This window comes from Eriocheir sinensis, unplaced genomic scaffold (assembly GCF_024679095.1).
Source record: "Eriocheir sinensis breed Jianghai 21 unplaced genomic scaffold, ASM2467909v1 Scaffold71, whole genome shotgun sequence".
Lineage (NCBI taxonomy): Eukaryota > Metazoa > Arthropoda > Malacostraca > Decapoda > Varunidae > Eriocheir > Eriocheir sinensis.
In genome coordinates, this window is record NW_026112065.1 from 479,468 (window position 1) to 494,964 (window position 15,497).

The window sequence follows — 15,497 nt, forward strand, 5'->3', positions numbered from 1 at the left end:
AGAAATATAAATACAAAATGCACTTGAGATGCTGTAAATACGTATAAAAATATGTATACAAAATAGACATTAAATAATGTAAATTCGTGTCAAAATAAATAAACAAAATATCAATAAAAGAATGTGTATTTGTATGAAAATACATATACAAAATACACATAAAATAACGTAAATTTGGAAAAAAATATATATACAAAATATAAATTAAATAATGTAAATATGTATAAAGATATATATACAAAATACACATATAATAATGTTAAATCGTATCAAAATAAATAAACAGAATATCAATTAAATAATGTAAATTTGTATGAAAATAAAGATGCAAAATACCCATATAATAACGCATATTTGCATAAAAATATATTTACAAAAATACACATCAAATAATTAAATTTGTATTGAAATAAATATACAATAAAGTAAATTTGTATTGAAATAGATGTGTAAATCAATAATGTAAATTTGTATCAAAATATATATACGAATACACATAAAATAGAGTAAATTTCTATGAAAATATACATACAAAATACACATAAACTTATGTAAAAAGTAAAAAATATATATACCAAATACACCTATCAAATTAAATAAACAAAATTCCGATTAAAGAACGTATATTTGTAGGAAAATAAATGTACAAAATATACATAAAATAACGAAAATTTGTATAAAAAAATTATACAAAAAAAAAAAACACAAAAATAATTTCAATTTGTATGAAAATAGATATACAAAATACACATATAATTAGTTAAATTTGTCTTTGAATACATGTACAAAATACATATAAAATAATGTAAATTTTTATGAAATGAAAACATATAAACATAAAATAACGTACATTTGTATAAAATATATATACAAAATACACATAGAATAATGTAAAATCGTTTAAAAAAATTAACAGAATATCAATATAATAATGTAAATTTGTATGAAAATAAAGATGCAAAATACATATAAAATAAAGCATATTTTTATAAAAATACATATACAAAAATACACATAGAATAATTAAATTTGTAATAAAATTAATATACAAAATGCATATACAATAAGGTAAAATTGTATTGAAAAAATATGCAAAATACACATAAAACAGTGTAAATTTGTTTCAAAATCTATATACGAATACACATAAATCAACGTAGATTTCTATAGAAATATAATAAACAAAATACACATGAAATGATGTAAATACGTATAAAAATATATATACAAAATTCACATTTCATAATGTAAATTCGCGACAAAATAAATAAAAAAATATATCAATAAAAGAATGTGTATTTATATGAAAATAGATTTACAAAATACACATAAAATAACAAATTTGTATAAAAGTACATACAAAAATACACAAAATTAATTTAAATTTGTATGAAAACATATATACAAAATACACATAAAATTAGGTAAATTTATATTGAAATACATTTACAAAATACACATAAAATAATGTAAATTTTAATGAAAATATATAAAGAAATTCACTTAAAATAACGTAAATTTGTATAAAATATATATACAAAAGACTTATTAAATAATGTAAATATGTATACAAAAATATATACAAAACACAAAGAGAATAATTTAAAATCGTATTAAAATAAATACGCAAAATATTAATAAAATAATGTAAATTTGTATGAAAATTAAGATGCAAAAATACCCATAAAATAGCGCATTTTTTATAAAAATATATATACCAAAACACACATAAAATATTTGAATTTGTATTAAAATAAATATACGAAATCCACACACAATAAGGTAAATTTCTATTGAAATAGATATGCAAAATACATATAAAACAATGTCAATTTGTTTCAAAATATATATACGAATACACATAAAATAACGTAGATTTCTATAAAAATATAAATACAAAATACATATAAAATGAAGTAAATACGTATGAAAAAATGTATACAAAATACAGATAAAATAATGTAAACTCGTATCAAAATAAATAAATAAAATACTAATAAAAGAATGTGTATTTGTATAAATATAAGTATAAAAATACATAAAATAACGTAAATTTATATAAAACTATATACATAAATACACAAAAGCAATTAAGTTTGTATGGAAATAGATATACAAAATACACATAAAATAAGCTAAATTTGAATTGAAATATATATACAAAATACATAAAATAATGTAAATTTGTATCAAAATATTTATAGAATTACACATATAATAACGTAAATTTGTATAAAATTATATAAACAAAATACACATTAAATAATGTAAATACGTAAAAAAAAATATGTACAAAATACTCATATAATCATGTAATTCGTATCAAAATAAATAAAGAAAATACCAATAAAATAATGTAAATTTGTATGAGAAAACATATACAAAATACATATAAAATAACGCAAATTTCTATAAAAAATATATGTACAAAAGTGCACATAAAATAAACTAAATTTGCGTAAAAATATATATACAAAACACACATTAGATAATGTAAATTAGTATAAAAATATGTACACAAAATACCTAAGAAAAAATCTAATTGTTTTATATGTATTTTGCATTTCTTTTTCAATATAAATTTACCTTATTGTATGTGCATTTTGTATATTTATTTTAATACAAATTTAAATTTTTTATGTGTATTTTGGTATATATATTTAAAAAAATGCGTTATTTTATGGGTATTTTGCTTCTTTATTTTCATACAAATTTACATTATTTTATTAAAATTCTGTGTATTTATTTTGATACGATTTTATATTATTCTATTTTGGTTTAGTATATATTTTTTTATACATATTTACATTATTTAATGTGTATTTTGTATATATATTTTATAAAAATTTACGTTATTTTAAGTGTATTTGTTTATGTATTTTCATTCAAATTTACATTATTTGATGTGTATTTTGTATATGTATTTCAATACAAATTTACCTAATTTTATGTGTATTTTGTATATTTATTTTCAAACAAATCTAAATTATTTTTATGTATTTTTGTATATAGTTTTATACAAATTTACGTTATTTTTTGTGTATTTTGTATATCTATTTTCATACAAATACACATTCTTTTACTGATATTTTGTTTATTTATTTTGACACGAATTTACATTATCTAATGTCTATTTTGTATATATATTTTTATACGTATTTACAGCATCTCAAGTGTATTTTGTATATATATTTCTATAGAAATCTACGTTATTTTATGTGTATTCGTATATATATTTTGAAACAAATTTACATTGTTTTATGTGTATTTTGCATATTTTTTTAATAAAAATTTACCTTATTGTATGTGCATTTTGTATATTAATTTTAATACAAATTTAATTATTGAATGTATATTAATTTTTTTAAAAATATGCTTTATTATGGAAATTTATATTATTTTATGTGTGTTTTTACATAGTTTTTATTACAAATTTACCTTACTTTATGATTATTTAGTATATTTATTTCATTCAATCTTAAATTATTTTATGTGTATATTTGTATTTGTATTTAGGTAATTTTATGTGTATTTTCTATATATATTTTCATCCAAAATTACATTATTTTATAGGTATTTTCTTAATTTAATTCGATACGAATTAAGATTTTTTCATAGGTATTTTGTATACATATTATTATACTCATTTACATTATCTAATGTGTGTTTTGTGTATATATTTTTTATGTAAATTTACTTTATTTTATGTGCATTTTTTTACATATATTTTTATTGAAATTTGCGTTATTTTATGAGTATTTTGTTTATGTTTTCTCATACAAATTTACATTATTTTATTAGTATTTTATTCATTTATTTTGATACGAATTACATGATTATATGTGTATTTTGTACATATTTTTTTATTCGTATGTACATTATTTAATGTGTATTTTGTTTATATATTTTTATACAAATTTAGGTTATTATATGTGTATTTGTATAAATATTTTGATACAAATTTACATTGTTTTATGTATTTTGTATATATATTTCAATTCAAATTTAGCTTATTTTATGTGTATTTTGTATATCTATTTTCACACAAATTTAATTACTTTTGTGTATTTTGCATATAGATTTATATAAATTTACGTTATTTTATTTGTATTTTGTATATTTATATTTATACAATACACATTCTTTTATTAGCATTTTGTTTACTTATTTTGATACGAGTTTACATTATTTTATGTGTATTTTGTATACCTTTTTTTATACGTATATACTTCATTTTATGTGTATTTTGTATATTTATTTTCATAGAAATCTACGTTATTTTATGTGTATTCGTATATATATTTTGAAAAAAATTTACATTGTTTTATATGTATTTTGCATATCTATTTCCATACAAATTTACCTTATTGTTTGTGCATTTTGTATATTTATTTTAATACAAATTCAAATATTTTATGTGTGTCTTGGTATATATATTTAAAAAAAAAGCGTTATTTTATGGGTATTTTGCATCTTAATTTTCATACGAATTTACATTATTTTATTAATATTCTGTGTAATTATTTTTATACGATTTTATATTATTCTATTTGTGTTTTGTATATATTTTTTAATACATATTTTCATTATTTAATATGTATTTTGTATATATATTTTATACAAATTTACGTTATTTTAAGTGTATTTGTTTGTATATTTTCATTCAATTTTACATTATTTTATGTGTATTTTGTAAATGTATTTCAAAACAAATTTACCTAACTTTATGTGTATTTTGTATATTTATTTTCATACAAATTAAAACTATTTTGTGTATTTTTGTATATAGTTTTATACAAATTTAGGTGATTTTATGTGTATATTGTACATCTTTTTTCATACAAATACACATTCTTTTATTGATATTTTGTTTATTTATTTTGACGCGAATTTACATTATTTAATGTATATTTTATATATATGTTTTTATACGTGTTTACATCATTTGATTTGTATTTTGTATATATATTTCTATAGAAATCTACGTTCATTTATGAGTATTCGTATATAGATTTTGAAAGAAATTTACACTGTTTTATGTTTTTTTGCTTTTTTTTTCAATACAAATTTACCTTATTGTATATGCATTTTGTATACTAATTTTAATACAAATTTGATTATGCTATGTGTATTTTTTATATGTATTTTTATAAAAAAAATATGCTTTATTTTAAGGGTATTTTGCATCTTTATTTTCATACAAATTTTCATTATTTTATTTATATTCAGTTTATATATTTTTTTAAACAATTTTACATTATTCTATGTGTATTTTGTATATCTATTTTTATACATATTTACATTATTTAATATATATTTTGTATATATATTTAATGCAATTGTACGTTATTTTATATGTATTTGTTTATATATTTTATATATTTTATATTACATTATTTAATGTGTATTTTGTATATGTATTTCAATTAAAATTTGCCTAATTTTATGTGTAGTTTGCATATCTACTTTCAAACAAATTTATATTATTTATGTGTATTTTTGTATATATTTTTATACAAATTTAAGCTATTTTATTTGTATTTTGTATATATATTTTCCTACAAATATACATTCTTTTATTGGAATTTTCTTTATTCATTTTGATACGAATTTACATTATTTTATGTGTATTTTAAATATGTATTTTTCTACGTATTTACATTATTTTATGTGTATTTTGTATATATATATTTTTTTAAAAATTTACGTTATTTATGTTTTGATACAAATTTGTATTATTTTAAGTGTATTTAGCATATCTATTTCAAAAAAAAAATATCTTATTATAAGTGTATTTTGTATATTTATTTTAATACAAATTTAATTATTTGATGTGTATTTTTGTATATATATTTTTTTTTTAAATGAGTAATTTTATGGGTATTTTACATCTTTGTTATCATTTATACGTTACTTTATTGATATTCTGTACATTTATATTGATACAATTTTAAATTATTCTAGGTGTATTTTGTATATATTTTCCTTACATATTTACATTATTTTATGTGTATTTTGTATATATATTTTTCTACGTATTTACATTATTTTATGTGTATTTTGTATATATATTTTCATAAAAAATTACGTTATTTTATTGTGTGTATTCGTATATATTTTCATAAAAATTTTATACAAATTCATGTTATTTTATGTGTATTTGTATATATATTTTCATTTAAATTTATATTATTTTATGTGTATTTTTACATATATTTCATTACAAATTTACCTTATTTTATGTTTATTTTTTATATTTATTTAATTTAATTTTAAATTATTTTATGTGTATATTTGTATTTGTATTTAGGTTATTTTATATGTTTTTTCTATATATGTTTTCATCCAAAATTACATTATTTTATAGGTATTTTCTTAATTTAATTCCATACGAATTTAGATTATTTCATAGGTATTTTGTATACATATTTTTTTACTCATTTACATTATCTAATGTGTGTTTTGTATATATATTTTTATGCATATTTACTTTATTTTATGTGCATTTTTGTACATATATTTTTATAAATATTTGCGTTATTTTATGTGTATTTTGTATATGTTTTCTCACACAAATTTACATTATTTTATTGGTATTTTGGTTATTTATTTTGATACGAATTACATGATTATATGTGTATTTTGTACATATTTTTTTATACGTATTTACATTATTTAATGTGTATTTTGTTCATATATTTTTTTTTTAAATTACGTTATTATATGTGTATTTGTACAAATATTTTGATACAAATTTACATTATTTTATGTATTTTGTATATATATTTCAATTCAAATTTAGCTTACATTTTTATAAAATATATATACAAAATACACATTGAATAATGTAAAATTGTATCAAAATAAATACACAGAATGTCAATAAAATAATGTAAATTTGTATGAAAATAAAGATGCAAAATACCCATAGAATAAAGCATATTTTTTATAAATATACATATACAAAAATACACATAAAATAGTTAAATTTGTATTAAAATCAATATACAAAATGAACAAACAATATGGTAAATTTGTATTGAAATAGATATGCAAAACACACATAAAACAAGGTAAATTTATTTCAAAATATATATACGAATACACATAAAAAAACGTAGTTTTCTATAAAAATATATATAAAAAATACATACAAAAATACACAAAAATAATTTAAATTTGTATGAAAATAAATATACAAAATACACATAAAATTATTTAAATTTGTATTGAAATACATATACAAAATACACATAAAATAATGTAAATTTGAATGAAAATATATAAACAAATACACTTTAAATAACGTAAATTTGTATAAAATACATATACAAAATACTCATTAAATAATGCAAATATGAATTAAAAAAATATAAACAAAACACAAATAGAATAAGGTAAAATCGTATCAAAATAAATACACAGAATATTAATAAAATAATGAAAAATTGTATGAAAATAAAGATGCAAAATACCCATAAAATAAGGCATTTTTTAGAAAATGTATATGTACCACAATTCACATAAAATATTTAAATTTGTATTAAAATAAATATACAAAATGCACATTCATTAAGGTAAATTTGTGTTGAAATAGATATGCAAAATACATATAAAGCTATGTAAATTTGTTTAAAAATATATATACGAATACACAAAATAACGTAGATTTCTATAAAAATATATATACAAAATACACATAAAATTAAGTTAATACGTATAAAAAAAATATATACAAAATACACATCTAAATTTGTATGAAAATATTTATACAAATACACATAAAATAACATGAATTTGTATAAAATTTGTATCAAAATATATACGAATACACACAAGAAAATAACTTAAATTTTGTGAAAATGTATATAAAAAATACAAATTATATAATTTATATACGTAGAAAAGTATATATACAAAACACACATAAAATAATGTAAATTTGTATCAAAATAAATAGACAAAATTCCAATGAAAGAGTTTATATATGTAGGAAAATATATATACTAAATACAAATAAAATAACTAAAATTTGTATAAAAATATATAAAAAATACACAAAAATAAGTTAAATTAGTTTGAAAATAGATATGCAAAATACACATAAAATAATGTAAATTTGTATGAAAATATATAAAGAAATACACATAAAATAACGTAAATTTGGATAAAATATATATACAAAATAAACATTAAATAATGTAAATATGTATAAAAAAAATATATATATACAAAATACACATAGAATAATATTAACTCGTATAAAAATAAATAAACAGAATATCAATAAAATAATGTAAATGTAATAAAAATAAATATTAAAAAATACACATGAAATAATTAAATTTGTTTTAAAATAAAATTCCAGCCCGCGCTCTCCTCTTGTACCTCGCGCTCCTTCCAGAAGAAATCACACTTGACCATTCTACCAGCTGTCACTTCTGTACCCAGACCAGACGCTGTTTTTTCCACCAATGGTATGGGCAAACTAACTACCTGAGTCAATTTAGTTGGAGACAGTTGGTGAGAGGCCAATCCATGAGTTTTGGAGTCGGAATACGTTGACATTTGGCAGCGTTTCTGTATCCCCAGAGCCAAACTGGACGATATTGAATCAGCTGTCGATGCAGTTTTCAGTAAATGCGAAGGACGACACAGTGTATCTGGAATCCATGTGCGGGAACCAACGAATCTTCAGGTCAACTCAAATTCCCGGACCTGTTAGCAAAATACCGTCAGAGTCATTCGGGAACATAAAGACCAGAGTCCCCTCCGCATCATCGTCTCTGGGAATTCTACTGAGAGTCAATACGTTCGCCGGATACAACAACAGTAAAGCGTACGGCGTCAACACTAGTCTAAAAGCAGTTATGTAACGATGAAGGCGTAGGGTTCATGAACGCATGGCATCACTTCAACCAGCGCCCAGATTTTGTTTTGGGGAGGACGGACTCCACATGAACGAGGTTGGTTCGGCGCTGGCTAGGAAGGCTCCTGAACGATGCAGTTGAAAGCTTCGAAAAGCTATTAAAAAACTGGAAGGCCGAGGGCAAGGGCAAAAGGCAACCCTTGATCAACCGGAACCGTAGCGTCAGATGCGGCTTGCAAGAAACTGTGTAACCAACGACGCCTCCGACAAGCGAACTCATTCAACACGACTGCGGCCAAACCTAAACTAGTCACATTTCCATAAGTATTTGTACAAATGCACGCAAAGTCTGTTACTCCGTAAAAAGGACGAAATTAGGGCGTATATTGCAACTCAGGAAGCTAGATGTAGAAGAATCCACAGAGACACGGCTAACTCTGCAACATCTATATCTGAACTGGTCATTTCCGGGTACGAAAAGCTTCCAAAAAACTGAATGCACAAGAAAGGAGGGAGGAGTAATTTGCTGACAAAAGTACGCTCCTGCCATAAAAAATAGACAAACAGGACGTGCAGAGAATTACGACTCCGTCTATGTGGAAATAACTGCGAATAATAAGAAATCTAACACTTGCGCACCCCCATACAGGCCTCTCCAAAACAACAGAGGCAGCCGATGACACTACCCTGGTACGAAGAGCTTCTACTCTTTAACACAAAGTAAAGAAGCAATAATAATTGGGGACTTTAATTGCCCTAACATTGACTGGGACAATTGACTGGAATCAAGAGGGTAACAGGCTTAGAAATGGCGGAGGATTCGTTCCTCACTCAAGTTGTAACTCAACCAACAAGAGAAAAGCAATCTTGGCTGGATCTTGGTATTAGTAAGCGACCCCCGACCTCATTCTGGGCTAATCGTTGAAGTTGGTGAAGAAAATTAACGGCTTGCGATCACCACTTAATCCGTTTCAATGCTGTCAACATAAGTCACAAACTCGTAGACAATCCGTCAGTGATACCCAGACTACAAAAGCAAATTTCAACCCTAGCCCGTGAGCTGCTGGCACACCACTCTGCGACCTGGGGGACCAACTTCACCTAACCGACAATACAATCGACAACGTGCCAGGAACAACTTCCAAAGATAAGCTTTGGGAGTAGAAAGGCTACAGTGCCGACGAAACCCAGGGTGAGTAAATGGTGCCGTAGATCCACCGTGGATGACCAGAGAAATAAAAAGGGCGGTAAACTTAAAAAAGGAATTATAACCTAATGAAAGAGAAATTTGACACGGCCAAAGCCCGTCACTTCCAAGTACCACAACAGCCTCAGAGCTTTCTGTCGCACCCCTTATTCCGGAGTAGTAAACGCAAACTACGAAAACAAATAGCGCGTGACATCAAGACAAACTCAAAAAAATTCTTCACATACATCAGATCGAAAAAGAAAGTAAAATCCAATATTGGTCCTGACAGACGAGACTGGAGCTGCAACTCAGGACAGTAAACAGATGGCCAGAATCCTTCAACAGTAACTTGCTGCATCCGTATTCACAGTCGAGAACATCGAAACCATGCCCGAGAACCCTGACTCCGCCGAGGGAATCACGCCCCTGAAAATTGACTCAATATGCGACCAAGAAGTGAAAGAGTATTTGGATAAACTCGGACACGAACAAGTCAACAGGACCTGACGGTTTGTCCCGCGGTTATTAAAAGAGCTTAAACAACAAATACTTCAGCCACTCACTAACATATTCAACCAGTCTGTTCAATTGAAAAAGGTCCCGGAAGACTGGAAGATGGCGAACGTAACACCAATTTTCAAAAAGGAGACAAAAGCGTTGCATTAAACTACAGGCCCATAAGTTTGACATCAGTGGCAGGAAAAATACGAGAAAAGATTTATTAGAGACAAACTTGTTAAGTTTCTAGAAGACAATAATGTAATCTCCGACACCCAGCATGGCTTCAGAAACAAGCGCTCCTGCCTAACGAATTTATTAGACTTCTTCCAAGGTATATATAAGAACTGGGATGCCCACATCCCCAGTGATGTTATATACCTGGACTTTCAGAAAGCCTTCGACAAGGTACAATAAGAGCATTGGAGCCAATCTGATCGCGTGGATAAGAGATTGGCTCACCGATGAAAACAACGAGTACTACTCAACGGACAGCCTTCCGATTGGCTTCCAGTCACTATGGAGTGCCTCAAGGGTCAGTGCTGGGACCCATTCTCTTCATCATATATATCAACGACCTCGAATCAGGACTGAAATCCACAATATCGAAATTTGCTGATGACACTAAGGTGGGGAAAGGCCTCACAAAGACCGACTGCGAAATCATTCAGAAAGACCTCAATCACATTATCGAATGGTCGGAAAAATGGCAAATGTCCTTTAATGTTGACAAATACAAAGTCATGCACATTGGTTCCAGAAATAGTAACCACACATACATCATGAATGGGAGACCTCTGCAAGCGATGCAGGAGGAAAAGGATCTTGGAGTCACTATCAGCAGTGACCTGAAACACGCGAATCACTGTAAAAGCATACAACAAAGCCAACACCATGCTCGGGTTCATAGCCAGGAACTTCGAGTGTAAAACGCCAAAAGTAATGTTATCCTTATATGATTCAATGGTAAGACCTCACCTCGAATATGCAGTCCAGTTCTGGTCCCCTAATTACAGGAAGGACATTGAATTACTGGCGAGAGTTCAGCGACGCGCCACGAAAATGATACCAACCTTAACTCAACCGTACGAGGAACGACTCAAGCGACTCAATCTCTTTACATTAGAGAAAAGACGCCTACGAGGAGATATGATTCAAGTCTTCAAGTATCTGAAAAAAATCAATAACGTCGATTACTCCAATTTCTTTGAATTGCAAACCAACCTAAGAATCCTTGCTAGAAATAACGGTTTACCCATTCAGTCTAGTCGATGTAACACAGACATCGGAAGGAGTTTCTTTCAAACCGAGTCATCCGTCACTGGAACAGTCTTCCTTCAGAAGCAGTAAATGCGAATACTATCAACTCCTTCAAATATAGAATCGACCGTCACTTCGCTGCGTCGGGAGTAAACTGAATATTGAGTTGCTTTCATCTGCTCCTCAGTATCGAGGTGCTTTCATCTACTCCTCAATGTCGAGGTGCTTTCATCTGCTCCCCAGGCCCCAGGCTGTCGAGCAGATTAAATCACCAAAGCGGGCAACCTCGTAATGAGCCAATAGGCTTTCTGTTGCCTGCGTTTCCATGTTTCCATATTTCTTCAGGTCCAAGTACACACAATCTATGTTACCCATCCGTCCCTCTCATGTATTATGTCTGTCACTCTTGAGTAAAAGCCCAGTAAGTTTGTTACACATGCGCCCTTTTCTAAACCCATATTGTTTTTCTGTAATTATATTGTGGTCTAGAAATTTCATCCATTGTTTCTTTATCACTTTCTCGCATATTTTACAAACTACACTGGTTAATAATACTGGTCTGTAGTTCAGAGGTTCTTCCTTTTTCCCACTCTTGTATAGGGACCACCTCAGCCCTCCACCACTCCTTTGGTACTTTACCACTTGCTACTGAGCATTTTATGATATCATATACCGGTCCAACCAGCTGATTTCTGCATTCTTTCAATATAAACCTGAGACTCCATCCGGTCCTACTGCTTTCCTCTCTTCCAGCTCCTCCATTATTTTTATATATTCCTCTTTAGTTACTATAACTTCATCCATATGAACATTTATTTTGTCATCTTGTGGTTCATTGAATTGTGATTCTTTTGTAAAACTTGCTGGAACCTCTTGTTTAGGAGCTCAGTCATGTCTATAGGATTTTTTATTATCTTTTTTCCATATTTCAGTCTTTCTATTCTTTCCCTTGGTTTGATTTTTCCATTTATGAATCTATAAAACAGTTTAGATTCTTCCTTGCACTTTTCAACAATATCCTTTTCATATCCTTTCTCTTCTCTCCTTATTTTCACATATTCATTTCTTGCTATCTTAAAATCTTTATTCCTTTGATTCTTATTTCTTTTCAATCTCTTCCACGTTGTCTCTTTTTCCTTTGCATCTGCATCTTGCATTAAACCAATCCTTCTTTCCTTCTTTGGGTTTATATTCTGGCACATATTTCATGACTCCTGTTTCATACGCCTCCATAAAATATCATACTTTTCCTGCACCTCGCTTGTTCTCAACTTTTCCTAGTCTAGTTCTCCATAATATTTCTTTAGATTTTCCATGTCCGCCTTCCACAGTTTCTCCTGTTTCTTTTATGTGTCTCTTAAACTGCCAGTAAAATAATAAGCATGAAATTAGAAACTCAAGTCTAAGCTGTCCACACACATATTGGCAAATACTGCTATTACTCAGTGACAGCCTTTGCGTCGTTATTGAGGCAGATATGTATTATGTAAATAGTAGCAGAGCTTCAATATCTCAGAATTTTTTAATACGAATCCATCCTTAAAATTCGTCTTCTTCGTTATTTAGTTTTTCTTCAAATCGCTTTCTTGGTAAACAAATTTGTAGAATAGAGAAAAAAATATATAAATGAGGCTTAAATCATGAATGTTAAGCAATAGATTACATTAAAAAAAGCTTAATACCTTGAAAAACACTGTTTGTGAATTATTTAAGGAGTATATTTGGTCATTAAATGCTTAACATTTAAAAAAAAAAATTTGCGGGAAATTTAAAACTCAAACCAAGGCTATCCACGCATATCTTGTCGAATAGCCCATCTCTGACAGGAGAAGGATGCTTGGACGGGTGATTTCTGAAATCAGTGCCCTAAATTACGTAAGATAAGGCCATGTCCACACTTGCATCACGTCTGGTGGAGCGAAAGGCTTTTTTTGGCCCGTAAGAACCCTACTTCGGGGCCGGGCGCCGTCACCAGACAATTATGTGGGCGATAGAAATCCATAGATATAACCACTTCTCTCTCTCTCTCTCTCTCTCTCTCTTAACTACCTTCACGCGGGTCATCGATTCGACACAGCCCCTCACCTTCTAATCCCATAGAATTTAGTAAAACTTAATAACTAAACGAAAACTAATAAACTAGCGAGGCTACCTCACCGATTGCCCCGCCCTGCCCGCCAGCCTCGCCTTAATTAAACCCACTGCCCAACCCACCTGCTGTCTCTTGAAATGCCTCACCCTAGGAACTACCTCTCATACCCTTCCTTCTGTCTCCCTAGACACAGTAATAATGGCTTTGAAAAGGTGTTCATCATGCTCCGGCAACTTTTCATCACAATTCTGGGATGGGTAGGCGGTGGCTGAGTGGACAGCGTAACGACGCGGCGTCATGGACGACGCCCGGTTCCACAAGCTGGAATTTATCAGTCACCGCCGAGTGGCGGTGACTGACCTTGTTGTGCAGAAGACCACCTATCAGTCTGGACTCCAGATTATCTCTAAAAGAGAAGGTCAACGATTAGCTCCTGGGGGGCAGCATAAGTCAAACAAGATGACGCTTCTATAAACACTTACCTGCGCTACAACGGGCTGGAGCCGACCAGCACGGCCAACCAAGAAAGCCTACCGGCGCCAAAGACTAAAACGTAAAGAAAAGAGAAAAATCTATGCAGGACGCGCCACCGTGTTCAGGAAGTGTGCTGAAGGAGCTCATGGAGACAAGAATTTACAAACAAGACGAAGTTGGCAGCTGGCCAGAAGATTAACGACCTAACACGTATTGTATCAGTATTATATAGAGATTTCATCCACGCCAAGATTGGCGGATCGTCCTGCACCTCTGCAGCCAACCACAGCGAAGTGAGCATTTTGAAGGGAAAAAATCAGGTCATGGGTAGCGAGCGGGAGCTGATTAGAACGGTCACCTGAGCTGCTCTTCACAGACTGACCGAGGGTCGCGGTTCACGGCCGCAGTATTAATCTTCCCGTTTCCCTGCCCGTCCACATCCCAATACGCGGGTCTGGGGTATGTATAATGCGCCCCGTCCCCTTCCCTAGAGTCCCTTGAATGAGAGAGTACCGACAACCTAGGATTTGGGCGCCATTATTGGCCCTGTTATTCGCCGCGCTTTTCAAACACTCGCACACTCTCCCTCTTGCATTTCTGTTTCACAGCCATATGGGTCGTCAACTGAAACTGAGCACACTTGTGTCAGACCGGCACACCTTCCCATAACAGCCAGCAGCCAATGTGCTCTGGGAAATTAAATAAGACAAGTTTGTGTTCACAAGTGTCGCCATCCCACCATTACGCTTTTTGCCTTAAATCTCGGTGGTCCCAAACAAATGCCCTTTTTATGGTATATATTAAGTGTTGCCATAAAAATGCCATATTTAGTCAGCAATCTTTCGTTTCTGCCATTTTGGGGGACAATTATATAGAAATTTTCAGGAAAAAATTACTTCTTGTACAATATGAAACTTCATAGAACAAAGTGTAGGAGTATCCTCACCAATGTTGTATATCCTTCGTGATAGCTTAATCAAAGACATACAGCACACCCCATTTTCTCTAATTATGGGTGAGGAATCTGATGTTTCAGTTACTGCTAAACACTTGTGCATGAGTGAAAGATACTTCAAGGAGTTATGTCAAGAAACTTTTTAACATTTCTTCCATTT